This window comes from Tiliqua scincoides, chromosome 4 (genome assembly GCF_035046505.1).
Source record: "Tiliqua scincoides isolate rTilSci1 chromosome 4, rTilSci1.hap2, whole genome shotgun sequence".
NCBI classification, from domain to species: domain Eukaryota; kingdom Metazoa; phylum Chordata; class Lepidosauria; order Squamata; family Scincidae; genus Tiliqua; species Tiliqua scincoides.
This window is the reverse complement of record NC_089824.1, coordinates 180,672,861-180,685,248: the sequence shown is the minus strand read 5'-3', so window position 1 is coordinate 180,685,248 and position 12,388 is coordinate 180,672,861. Positions and strand designations below refer to the sequence as shown.

Here is a 12,388-nt window from a genome sequence, read left to right as displayed (position 1 = left end):
TAAGAAAGTAAGTAAAGAAAGTAAATGAAGAAAGAGAGTGACTCTGCCTCGCCTTCCTTTCTTCTCCACGCTCCCTTGACTGCTTTCCTAAACAACCTTGTGGGGTGGGGAAGAGGAGGTGGAGACAGTTATTGCAGGGTGGAGTCAGGATGGTGTAGTGGTTTGGGAGCTGGACTTAGACCCAGGTTCAAATCCCTGCTCAGCCATGAAGCTTCCTGGGTCAGTCACTAGCTCTCAGCCTCACCTACTCACAAAGTTCTTGAGAGGAAAAAAGAAGGGAAGAAACCAGGTGCACCACCCTGAGCTCCTTGGAAGAAGGGTGGTATTAAAAATGTGATAGATAAAATCGCACATGCACAAGGATTTGATTTGATTTTTTGTTGTTGTGGGTGGGAGATAGCAAGGGTGGCATTCCCCCTGGCCCAAATCAGGCAGCATCTCCACTCATACTGCTCCTGAATGTAACTATCAAAGCTATTTTCATTTGGTATAAATAAGACTTCATCAGAGGTTAGAATCAGTCAGCCAGACATAAGAGGTGAAGAATAAGTGATAGGCCCACCTGGTCTGACAGTGAAGTGCCACTATTATTTTCTCAGCATGTACAGCCCAAGCATGTGAATAGGATTCTTATGAGCACAAGGTTGTCCATCTGCAGGCTCAGTGGATGATCTCTTGCAGAAGTCGTCTTCCCCTTATTTACCAACTCCAAAACCTCTCTCTGTATGTCTTTTTTTTTAATGAAATACCAACTTCCGCTGGGGTACAAGACGAACCTATAGCTAAGGGTTCTGCAAACACCCATGTTTCAATACTTGTGTCACAGAGCTAGTGTGGGTCCTCCTAGATGGCCAGATAACAGCTAAGGAACCTTTGCCCCGCTTTGTCTAGAAGGTCAGTTGTACCCATTCCTGGATCATTCAAGCCTGGCTGTAGTGACCTGTGAGATGGTAACATCAAAATTAATTACTGTCATGTGCTCTATGTGCAGCTGCCCATAAAGACTGTTCAGAAACCTCAATTATTTCAAAATGCAGCATTGCTAATGGGGGCTAGGGGACACAACCACGTCACTCCCTTCTTGCAGTACATTGAGGTGCTGATGCTTACCTTCAAAATCCTGGCTTTATATGGCTTTGGACCCAAGGACTTGAGGGGCTGCTTCCCAGTCCCTTCATATGACGTTGCCTGTCCTCAGAAGTCATCTGAGGAAGCCCTCCTGTGTGTGGATTTGTGGGTGCACACATATGCCAGCAATTTTGCTGGCACAAGTCTGAGGAGAAAAAGGAGGTGGAGAGACAGATACCAGAGGCAATAAGATCCAGCTCATACCATCACTGCTTGATCCACATCGTCTCGCAACCTCCCAACCCCTCTGTTCCTCTCCCCGCCTAGTATTGCCCCCTCTGCCCTTCTTCTAGCCCCTCCTGACTCCTGTGCTGGCTTACCTGCTCTGATAACTTCTGTTTACCCAGAGAATGCTTTATAGCTGCTTTACAGCAGCCAGCACAGGCAGGTCACTTGTTCCATGAGCAGGGCAGCCCAACAGTATTGGACTATGAGTAGACTAGGTTTGGACTAAAAGCTGCTTCTCCCCTATTTTTTTCGTTGACACACTGGTTAGTTTGTGTCTTGACATTTGATTTTATTATCAGGCTTTGGTTGCATTGCTTTTATCTTAACCTTGTGAACTGCCTTGAGTCCCCCTGATTAGGGAAGGAGAAAGGTGGCATTAAGTAATCACATAAATATAGAAAGAAGTGGGTACTGTGTTGAGCAACAGTGTGGTATATTATGCCAAATGTCTATAAATATAGCCAATGTGGGTGGTGATTATTGGGGAGAAGCATACATACAAGTATGTTTTTCCCCCCAGTTGCTGTGCTAGGGAAGAATCAAGTTGAAACAATCCCACATGCCATTTGGATTCCTTCCTTCTAGTCAATTTCTGCAGCTGGCTGATGTGGGAATTGTAGATCAGTATCTGCTGTTCAGAAGTTACTGAAGAGAATCCTGATGGGACAGGTTTTTGATTTTATGTAAGGAGATGTAAACCGAAGCAATAATCAGGCTTCTGTTCAGAGTATGTCTGCCACACTAAACCCTTAATAATAAATATTAATTAAATGCTAAGGCTATTCTAATTTCATGATATGAACCTGGTTCTTTCCCAAAAAGAAGTGGGAGGGGAGGCTCAACAAGAGAATTACTTTTTATTATTACAAGTATTAGCCACTCTGTAGGAAGATTTTCAATCAATGTCATGCTATCCTTGTCATCCTGAGGTCAGGCTGCAATTGAGTTTTCATCTGGCTACTAAGCACATAAGCTAAGCTCCTCGATGGCTGAATGAGGCAAGAAAATGAATCCATATCATATGTTGATTGTTTTCAGTCTGGAAATGGCCAGAGGCTGTGGAATTCTGTACATCAAACCCTTAAAATTTTGCAGCTGGTATAAGTAATACAGATTATCTACATTATCATAAATTTGTATGAGATTGGGTTATGAGCTTTGACATCCACATGGGAGAAGCACTTAACTCTACCTAGTGCTGGCGACAGTGTCTCTGTCACCAGATCACTGCAGTGATATTTTCCCATCCCAAACTTCTTTCATCATGACTCTACTAGCCTAGACATCCTTGGTTCTCTCCAACAAAGAAAATAATGAGGGAGAAAGAGGTGCATGAAAATAAACTGTAATGATAGAATATATTGACTAAACTTCAAACCAGAGGGAACAGAAGGACTTGCATGAATTCCGGTGGCACGTGTATTAGCACGCCACCGGCGTTTACCCTGCCCGCCCACAGGACACAGGAGGGGCCAGCCTCGCAGCCGATTGGCTGGGGGCTAATTGGTCTGGGGCCACGTGCAGGCTGCTCAGAGAAGCCCGCGCAGTCGGGACCAGGGGTTACTGTAGACATGATTTTTTAGGGCTGTCCCCCCCCTTGCGGTGGCAGTTCAATTATGGGCAGAGGAATTTGCCAACTCCACTGTGCGTTTCTGGTGCGACAACCAAGCTGTGGTTTTTGTCGTTAACCAGCAGACGTCCCGGTCCCCACAGGTAATGGGACTGGTGAGGGTGTTTGTTTTGCATTGCCTTAAGATTAACACCTTGTTTTTCATTAGGCACATCCAGGGTCTTGATAACGGCATAGCCGACACCCTATCTCGTTTTTTAGGTGGAGCATTTCCGGCAGCTGGCTCCAGGGGTGCGGCGGGATCCCGACCCGATGCCCCTTTGGCTTAGGACCCTTGGCTGTGCAGAGCGCAGCATGTAATTTTGTCTGCACTTGCGCCGTCTACCTTCACAGCTATCAAAGGGAGGCAAGGGAATTTGAGGCCTTTTGGGCAGCCCTGGCTGTACCCCAAGTCTGGCCTATTCCGCCAGAACACCTGATGCGGTTCTTTTATACCTGCAGGGCATTAACGTATCGTGTGGGTCTTTATCAGTGTACTTGGCGGCATTGGCGTTCTGTGCCAAGGCCTCAAGTTTTGCTGATGCTGGTCTTGTTTGGCTGCACGTCCTGTGGTTTGGGATGCCTTGTTCTGTCATGTTGATGCCTCACCTGTTATGTTTTTCCAGTTAGGATCCTTTTTCGCAGGGCAGTGGCGGACCTGGGGTTTTGGACGGAAGATTACGGCCTGCACTCTTTCAGGATTGGGGCTGCATCGGCTACAGCTGATATCGGCCTCCCAGCCCGGGACATTCAGAGGATTGGCCGTTGGCGCTCCTGCGCATTTTCGTTTTACGTCAGAGAGCCTGACAAGCGCTGAGCGGGATTCGCTCGGCTATTCCCCCTCGCCCTGGTGGTAGGGGCGAGGGGTGATGCAGATACCACAGAAATTTCCAGGCGCGGCCTGTGACAGCGGTTGGGCGCTCTTTATACTGGCATTGCCAGGTGTTTATAGTGGCACTGCCACAAGTTCCTGTATTGCATGCTATATTTCCGGGCTTGTCCCGTGACAGCGGTTGGGCGCTCTTTATACTGGCATTGCCAGAAGTTTATAGTGGCACTGCCACATGTTCCTGTTTTGCATGCTATATTTCCGGGCTCGTCCCGTGACAGCGGTTGGGCGCTCACTTGCACTGACTTTGCCAGGTGCTATATGGTTAAGTGATGCATGTTTCTGGAATTGTGATTCCTGTTTTCCTGTCCACAGGTTCCAGGGCGGGAGCAGTTCGGGTCATTATCTTCAGCCACTCCATCGTTTTCTGGGCAAGGAAGTGGGCGGCATCCAGTAGCTTTGGCATGCAGTTGCAGCTTGGTTCCTTGGCTACTGTGCATTGGGTTGCACGGCGGGGAATGCTGTGGGATCAGCTTCTTCCTGCTTTTTATGAGTTTGTGCATGCCCATGCCCAGCCTCACATTGTTGTTATACTTTTGGGAGGGAATGACCTGGGCCAGAGGACGACTCTGTCCTTGAGGCTTCAGGCCTACAGCGATATTCTCCACATTAATCAGCATCTTGCAGGACGGTCATCTTATGGTCTGACCTCTTGCCTCACAGTGTTTGGTGTTATGCCTCTGATGTTAAAAAGATTGAACTGGATAGGACGAAGGTAAATTCATATGTTAGGCAGGTGGTACCCCTTTACGGAGTCGGTGTCATTTATCACCCAGGCATCAGCTATGATGCGCCCCAGTTGTTCAGAAGCGATGGAGTACACCTTTTGGTGTTGGGCAATTATCCTTTTCTTCTTGAATTGCAACTGGGCCTGCGGAAATTTGTTTCCGTGTGGGGCGGTGGGGCCAAGCGCTAGGCTGACCCCCCGGGTGGCAGGTGTCGTGCGGGTTTTGGGTAGGTAAGGTCATATCGGTGTACACCGCAGGGTGGCAAGGGCCGGGTGGACTCCACGCTTGGTCATGCTGGCATTCCCGGCTGGGTGGCGCAGGCTGGATGAACCTCGGCCTGGTGGTAAAGGCGCACCGCGGGTTCGCTCGGGTGGCCTGAGCTAGCCTGCCACCCTGCCCCTTCGGGGTGACAATGAAGGGGGCGGCAGGCTTGTACTGACGCTGCCCTGAGTCTGGTGTGGTCGCCCAAATCACTATAGGGGGAAGTAGACGGGCAGCTCCGTTTCCCCCATGTAGAACCCGCATGACTTATTTGTTAGGCCCTGTTGCAATCTGAAGTATATTTAAATAGTTAATAAAGTGGCCCTTTGTACCATATACCCTTGCCTGTGTCTTTATTGGGGGGTGCTGGGTAATACCCTAGAAAGGCAATAAACACATTGTTTCCTAGGTGGGACATCTGTAATGTCCTAGGTGGAACATTCTTGGTTTGTGCTCAATGCTGGCTGTGATCTCTGAGTGTTTGCATAATGTGGTACAAGACTTGCACTGCCTAAATTGTGTCCAGTGCCAGTATTACCAGTTGTCAGTGATCAGGCTGCTGGCAGTGAAACCAAGGCATTCTAGGTTGGATTCAAGTGCTATGCCTGTATTTCTAAAATGAGATGGTCAAACACAATTCCACCATTGTAAACCCTGAGCATTCAGTTAACACTCCTGCAAGGATGGTTATCTGTGAAGCAAAAGGCTTACCATACATTTTGACCACTGTTTGCCATAGAATGTACTAAAGTTTAAATTCCTGCAGAAGATAATGTCATTAAACACAGCTAGGGACAATTAAAAAAAAAGATGCTGCACAGTTTATTGCACATGCCTTGAAGTTTCTAGTAGTAGAGCCACAATTGCAGCCACAACATGGTCACCTGCGATAATATCTGAAGGGAAGGTGAGAACAGCACACATTAGCAGCAGTAAAATACTAGGACAGAAGTTCCCAACCTTTCCTGGTTCACAGCACATATATCAGCAATTTTTTCATGGTGCCCTTAAGCCAGTGGTTCTCAAACGTTTAGCACTTTTTAGAATGACAATCTGTTGGGACCCACTGGAAGTGATGTCATGGCCAGAAATGACCTCATCAAGCAGGAAAATTTAAAACCCCCATGTGACAAAATCAAATTTAATTAATTATGTAAGTATATCAAAGTTAACAATAAATATAAGTTTAAAAATGTATTTAAAATAAAGACGAACCCTCTTAACTCTCCCAAGCAGTTGCTGATCTAAAAAAAAAAATCCCCAAACATCCCAAAGGCTGCAATCCTATTCACACTTACCTGGGAGTAAGCCCCTTTGACTGTCATTGTTAGAAGCATATATATAGTAGCCGGTTAAAAGTATAGATCTGTAACATTTCCCCAAATGCAGTCACATACAATGGTAGTATCAAGTCTAATATATTAAAATAAAATACACATTGAAACGAATGGGGACCCACCTGAAATTGGCTTATGATCCACCTATTGGGTCCTGACCCACTGTTTGAGAAACACTGTCCTAGACCAAAATACCTTGAAAATACCTGTTTCCCTCAAAAATTTAAAATATCCCATGTCATCCCTGTGAGTTCACTGCAGCACCTAGTGGCACTGCAGCACACAGTTTGGGAACTATGGTTCTACGGAATAATTAACTACCATAATTGTTTAAACAAAATGTAGATTGGTGGGCAAGGGTCTTGCAGTATGTCCGATCTTGTCTGATCTCAGAAGCTAAGCAGGGTCAGGCCTGGTTAGTACTTGGATGGGAGACTGCCTGGAAATACTAGGTGCTGTAGGCTTATACCAGAGTCTTTCGAGACTGAAGGTTGCCAACCATTTTTTAGTAAGAGAATGGTCCCCTTAGGCTAGCTTACTAGTATCACTCCTAAATCTGTTTCTAAAAACAGATATCACTCCTAGTCTGTTTCTAATAAGTCAAATGGAGCCAAATAATTGTTGGCTGATAGAAACCTTTTAGTTGTTTTTGTTTTGTTTTTTTTAAGCATTGTACTCATTTGCTGCTAAATAAACTAAAATCATGGGCAGAACTGAATGCTAAAGAGTAGGGAGGGTTCTCCTCTATTATAGATAATTCCTGGTAGATCTATTTGGATAATTATTTTGTTCTCCATGACTTCATCTAAATATACTCTGTTTTAGTATCATCAACATTTATTTGCAGCCTATGTAGATCTTACTCAAGCATTGGACTCAATTAAAAGAGAACAGGGAATTGTTGTTTAGGCTGGCACAATCTAGAGAAGATCACTGTCCTCTGCTTTTGCTGACCAAACTATCTCCATAAAACCACTCACTGGGATGAAACAACAGAGTTTGAATCCAGTTCCTATAATATATGGGGATAGTTAGGGATGTCTTCTTCATTTTTTTTATTAATAAGTGGGGGCAATAGAAGAGTCCCAGGTTTTTATTACTAAAATATATCATCACCGTGGAGGTAATTTGCAATATTTAGGTAAACTGTTTTTAATTTCATTGTGCAAGGTGGATTAAGAAAAAAAAATGTTGAGAAAATGTCTTGAACATTGTGAAAAGAAATTCTTTTAGGATAATTTTGTATGAAATTAAAATGGTATTAACCAAGATGGTGTCCCATCCAAATATTCCAGCTCCCTTCTAATGCCCACTTTTGGCTAATTAACACCCTCCTTTTTCAAGAACAACAGGAAACGAACAGAACTCCTTATCAGTTTGCGCAATTAACAATTTATTGCTATAAACACATACACTCCCTGCAAGTCCTCTTGTCCAGAGGCTTTCCCTCCCCAAAACTCCACTTAACTCAGTGGGTAAAGGTCTGACGACTCCAGGCCAAGTCCAATCTGGTCTAATCTCCAAAGCACAGTCCAGTCTTCCCAGTCCAGTTTTCTGCAGCAGAGTCCCTCCTCTGTGTCCTCTCCAGCAGAGTGTCTCCTCCAGCAGGGTCCTGGCATTCCTGTGTCCTCCAGCAGTGTCCTGGCAGTCCCCTTCTTCCGTAGGTCTGGGTCAGGTAGCCCCCTTGGTCTGGTTCCTTCTGGGTCAGGTGTACCGTCTGGTCAGGTAGCCTTGCACCTTCTGAAGCTGCCTTTTATTCCTGTATGTCCCATTATCCAAATGCAGCTCAGCTGTGAGCTACCTTGTTAAGTCCAAATTAGGCTCAGGTGAGCCATCTCTTATGTCCATTCAAAGTCCCATCAAGGTCAAATGAAGCTCAGGTGTCCATCAGAGTCTCCATTGGCCTTGACTGATTACAGCTGTGGAGTTAGCCCTTCCCTTCCCAGAGCTGTCAAACAGCTATCAAAACATGGAATAGCTGTCAACACCAAATCATTCATCTGATGATCTTCTGATCTTCCATTACAAATGGTAATATTTGGTTGCAGCTCTAAAAATATAGATGAAAATAGTTAAACTATATTCCAAGTTACTAGTTTTACAGCCCAATCCTATCAAAATGCCACCCCCCCCCTTCCATGCTGGAGTGTGTGCTTCATCCTGTGGGGGAGCAGTCCCAAAAGTCTCCTCCAAGTGATGAACACTTGTTCCTCTACTCAGGGTTAAGTCCTCATTGCCCAGCTGGGTCTATTCAGATTTTGCTGACGCAAGTCCAAGTGGGCCTGGGAAGGCAGATCAAGGCTGGGAACAGGGTAGGATATCAGTGGTGCTGCCACTGCCAATACTGGCTGCTTCCCAGACTTGATCTGCCCCCCTCCCCACTCTGGTCACTGACCCATTCCTCCCTCCCCCTCCCTGTTCCTCCCACTTCATGCCCACCCCCCACCCCCAATGCTTACTTACCTGTGCTGGGATAGTTCAGAAGGCCCAATGAACACAGTACAGTTTACTTCCAAGTATACAGATACAGGATTGAGCTGTTATTTCCTATGTTGAATATTAACATCTATAAGGTTTCAGTGCATGCATTCTAAAGATCAGTTTAGAATTGAGATTATTTGTATGGGATACTAGGCAACATGAGGACGTAGCACATTGCTGGGATGCCTTTGCATCAGCCTATAAGGGGGAAAATAGGTAATGCCTATTTAGTACAAAATCAGACCCTCTTCTGTTTTAGAAAAGATTGTGATGCTGCAGGTGGGAGAACAAAATATGGTACTACCATTGGTAGTAAGCCGCAAAAAAAATTGTTAATCTGCAAATTAGTTCAGATTAATTTTATATGTTCTACATTTTATTTTAAGTGTGTGTGTGTGTGTGTGTGTTTAAGCATCTGTTTTTAAAAATTGCCATAGATTTTGGCTTGTGCAATAAAGGATGACTTGACTGACCCTTGCTAACTGGGTCCTTTTTGTGACCTGACAGATACATTCAATATTTTTGGTTTGAGGTGACTGTCACGTCTCACCCTGGTGCTGCCGCAAAGCCCTGGGCATCAACAGTCCTTTAAACCTCATTGCTGCCCTCTCTGAACCCTAAGTTCTATTCCATCCCTTTAATTTATCGAAGTCTCTTATGCTTAAGTGCCGGTATTATATAGACTTTCAATGGTGAACTCAGTATGCTTTAAGACTATAAAAAGGTGCCTTGGGGGCGCAAGAAGTCAGTGGTAACTGATGGTAAAAATGGAAATAGCTTTTCTCCAAAATTCCCCTTCTTCCCATACCCTCGAAAGATTTGCAGGAGTCCTTGAAGCTCCTGCAATGCTGAAAGAGTTAGTATTTTTCAGTCTATTCAGAGTGCTAGCATTCATGTGGCAGAAGCCCTTTGTACCGACTTGTCCTTTTTACCTCCTCTTTGTGACATCCAGAAAGCTGACACTTCAACAGGCCTGAGGGTCAGGCACAAAGTAAGCTTGAAGGCTGCTTTAAAACTGTCCTCTGATGGCTCTGCAGTCAATAGCTTGTGTAACTATCTTCTGCTTAGATACTTCGGTGTAAAGAAATAGTGCTGAGCCAAATGCCGCCTGTCACTTTGTCTCTTTCTTTTTTTTCGCAATCTGTGGGGTTAGGGCAGCATTGTGGTCATGGGAGGAGTGCCACACGGCTTGAAGCCACCATTTTTCCCCCTTCAGACCATGAATGAGGGCAGGACCCATTGCCTGATTGGCTTCAGGACAAAGCTACAGGATAACATAGCTGCTGTGGAGAACATGGAAAGTTTGGTGGTGGCGGTATTGAAAAAGGTCATCTGATGCCAGCTCAACACACACACACACACACACACACACACACACACCTCAAAACCTGAGTCAAAAAGTGTTTTTAAAAGAAATGTTTGGAAGAACTGGCAAAGGGATCATCTTACCAGCAGTGCAAGAGGCTACTTAATTCCCTTCCTGTGCATAAACAGCTGAAGAGAGAAGGTAAAGTCCATTGTCAGGGCAGGTAATGGTGGCCTTATGTGAACCAGCCAGTAGGAAACAAGTGTCATCCAGTACTCACAACTGGAAGGTTCATTGCTGGGTGCTGTTTTAAGTCAGCTCAGCACTTCCAGTCCAAAAGATTAACTGTTGCCAATGGGATCAAGTGGGAATCATCACCAATAGCCAATCAGGTGAGATATAAAAAATAATTCCTACTTGGCTCTAGATGACAACCTGGTCTCAGACTATCCCAATGTGTGGATGGAGGGAATTGTAAGCAGGCTTAGGGTGCACTGAGTCGAAAGGGGTGAGCTAGGCTGTCTACCAAGCAGGCCCAAACCCTAGCCTATCAGTGGGGTGTCATAAACCTCCCACCCTTCCTCAAGTGTTACCCTCACCTTTATAATGGCTGTGACCGAACAGGATTTCATTATTTTCCTAAATACCCTCAACTTTCAAATGGACAGAGAACTGGTGGCCCAATGGTAGAAGGCAACCTGAGAGTGTCCTATGCTCTCTCTATCCAAGATGCATGCAGCACGTCTCCATTCTGAAGTGCCAAGAGCATCCCCTGCCTCTGATGCGTAATTTTACAGCCAATATGTATATAATGAGAGCCTGCTGTTTACTGTTAATATCCTCCATAAACCTCTTTAGAATGAATGAATGTGGCAAAGCAAGAGTGGATGGTTGGTGCCCGTCTCTTCTTGCAGTTTGTTTAAGGTTTATTTCTTGCTGTGGGATGCTTCTTAGTGTAATTAATTAGGGTGAAAGGGTCAGTCCTATCACACTGACTGAAAGTGAAGTGACAGCCAAGTGAAGGTAAGGAGGGGGGGGTCACCATTCAAATTAAGAGGTGACAGGGAAGAATGTCTCTTCCCTTCTGTGAAAAGTCTTGACTAGTAAGAAGTGGAATAAATTGTGAAAGATCTTTGGAGAGAAATGAACTTGCCTTTGAAAGTGAATCAATGTTTTGATATACACTCCATAACGGAGAAAAACATTACTGCTTCTTAAGGTCGAACTTCAGACAGAATATAATTGCTACCAAAGGGAAAGTTGCAATTGACAGCACAGTCCTCTCCCCCACCATTATCAGTGATGCAGTCATGTTACCCTGCACATGCTTGATCTCGTCTGATCTTGGAAGCTAAGCAGGGTGAGGCCTGGTTAGTACTCGGATGGGAGACCGCCTGGGAATACTGGGTGCTGTAGGCTTATACCATAGTCTTTCGAGACTGAAGGTTGCCAACCAGTCATGCCAACAGTGTGAATGCTGCATGGGGGGGGGGGTGAACAGAAGGCCTGCCAGAGGTAAATAAAAATATTTTCTACCTACTTCTGTATAGGCCTCCTGATGGCCTATGGGTCTCTTCAGGCCTACACCTGGTATATAGCTGGTGAAGTTCCAAGAAGAGAAAAGGAGTTGGGCAAGTTCAAATAAGGGGATAGGGGCCTAGTGCATGCTGGTGCCACCAGGATCCATTCTATCTCTCACTCACTCCACTAAAAACCAGTAGCATAGCTAGGGAGTGCAGGGGGTAGCAATGCACCAGGCTACAGCTGCTGGAGGGGCAACATCAGGGGCTGGGGGACAACATCAGGGGCTGGGGGCAACAACTCCCACACGCGACTTGGGGGGGCAACAGTTGTCCGCTGTGATTACCGCGTGCAGCCGAGAATAAGTTGCACAAGCGGCAACAGACTACACTGCAAGGGGGATGCATGCCCCAATCTCCCCTCAAACGCACACCCCTCAGACAGACAGTCTGACAGCCCCATCCTAGGCATGCCTACTCTGAAGTGTGCCCTTAGAGTCAGTGGGGCTTACTCCTAGAGAAGTGCGGATGGGATGGGAGCCTGAGAGCCCCATGCTAGGCATGTCTACTCTGAAGTAAGTCCCCTTATAGTCAGTGGGGCTTACTCCCAGGGAAGTGTGGACAGGACTGGGGCCTCAGTAGGTCAGGCAAGGCTTCCTCCCACCTGCCTGCCCCAGTCCTCATCACCCCCCAGCCACTGTGAACCAGCGAGTAAGCTGGCTGCTTCTCCACAGCCTCCCCCCCCCCCCCCCGCAAGGCAGCTGCGAGACTTGAGCTCTGCCTGCCAAACAAAACGGGTGTCTGGTCAGGGGGGCACGCCCCCGACTTCCTTTCTCATGCCACTCCCGGGGCACCAGGCAACAGGATCATTAGCTATGCCACTGCTCACAATGCACCCAGC

General features: G+C 46.2%; 1 pseudogene; it reads left to right on the top strand.

Moving 5' to 3' along the window:
- The first annotated feature begins 11,267 nt into the window (after positions 1 to 11,267).
- LOC136650630 (5S ribosomal RNA) lies at positions 11,268 to 11,386 on the top strand (annotated as a pseudogene).
- The last annotated feature ends 1,002 nt before the right edge of the window (positions 11,387 to 12,388 follow it).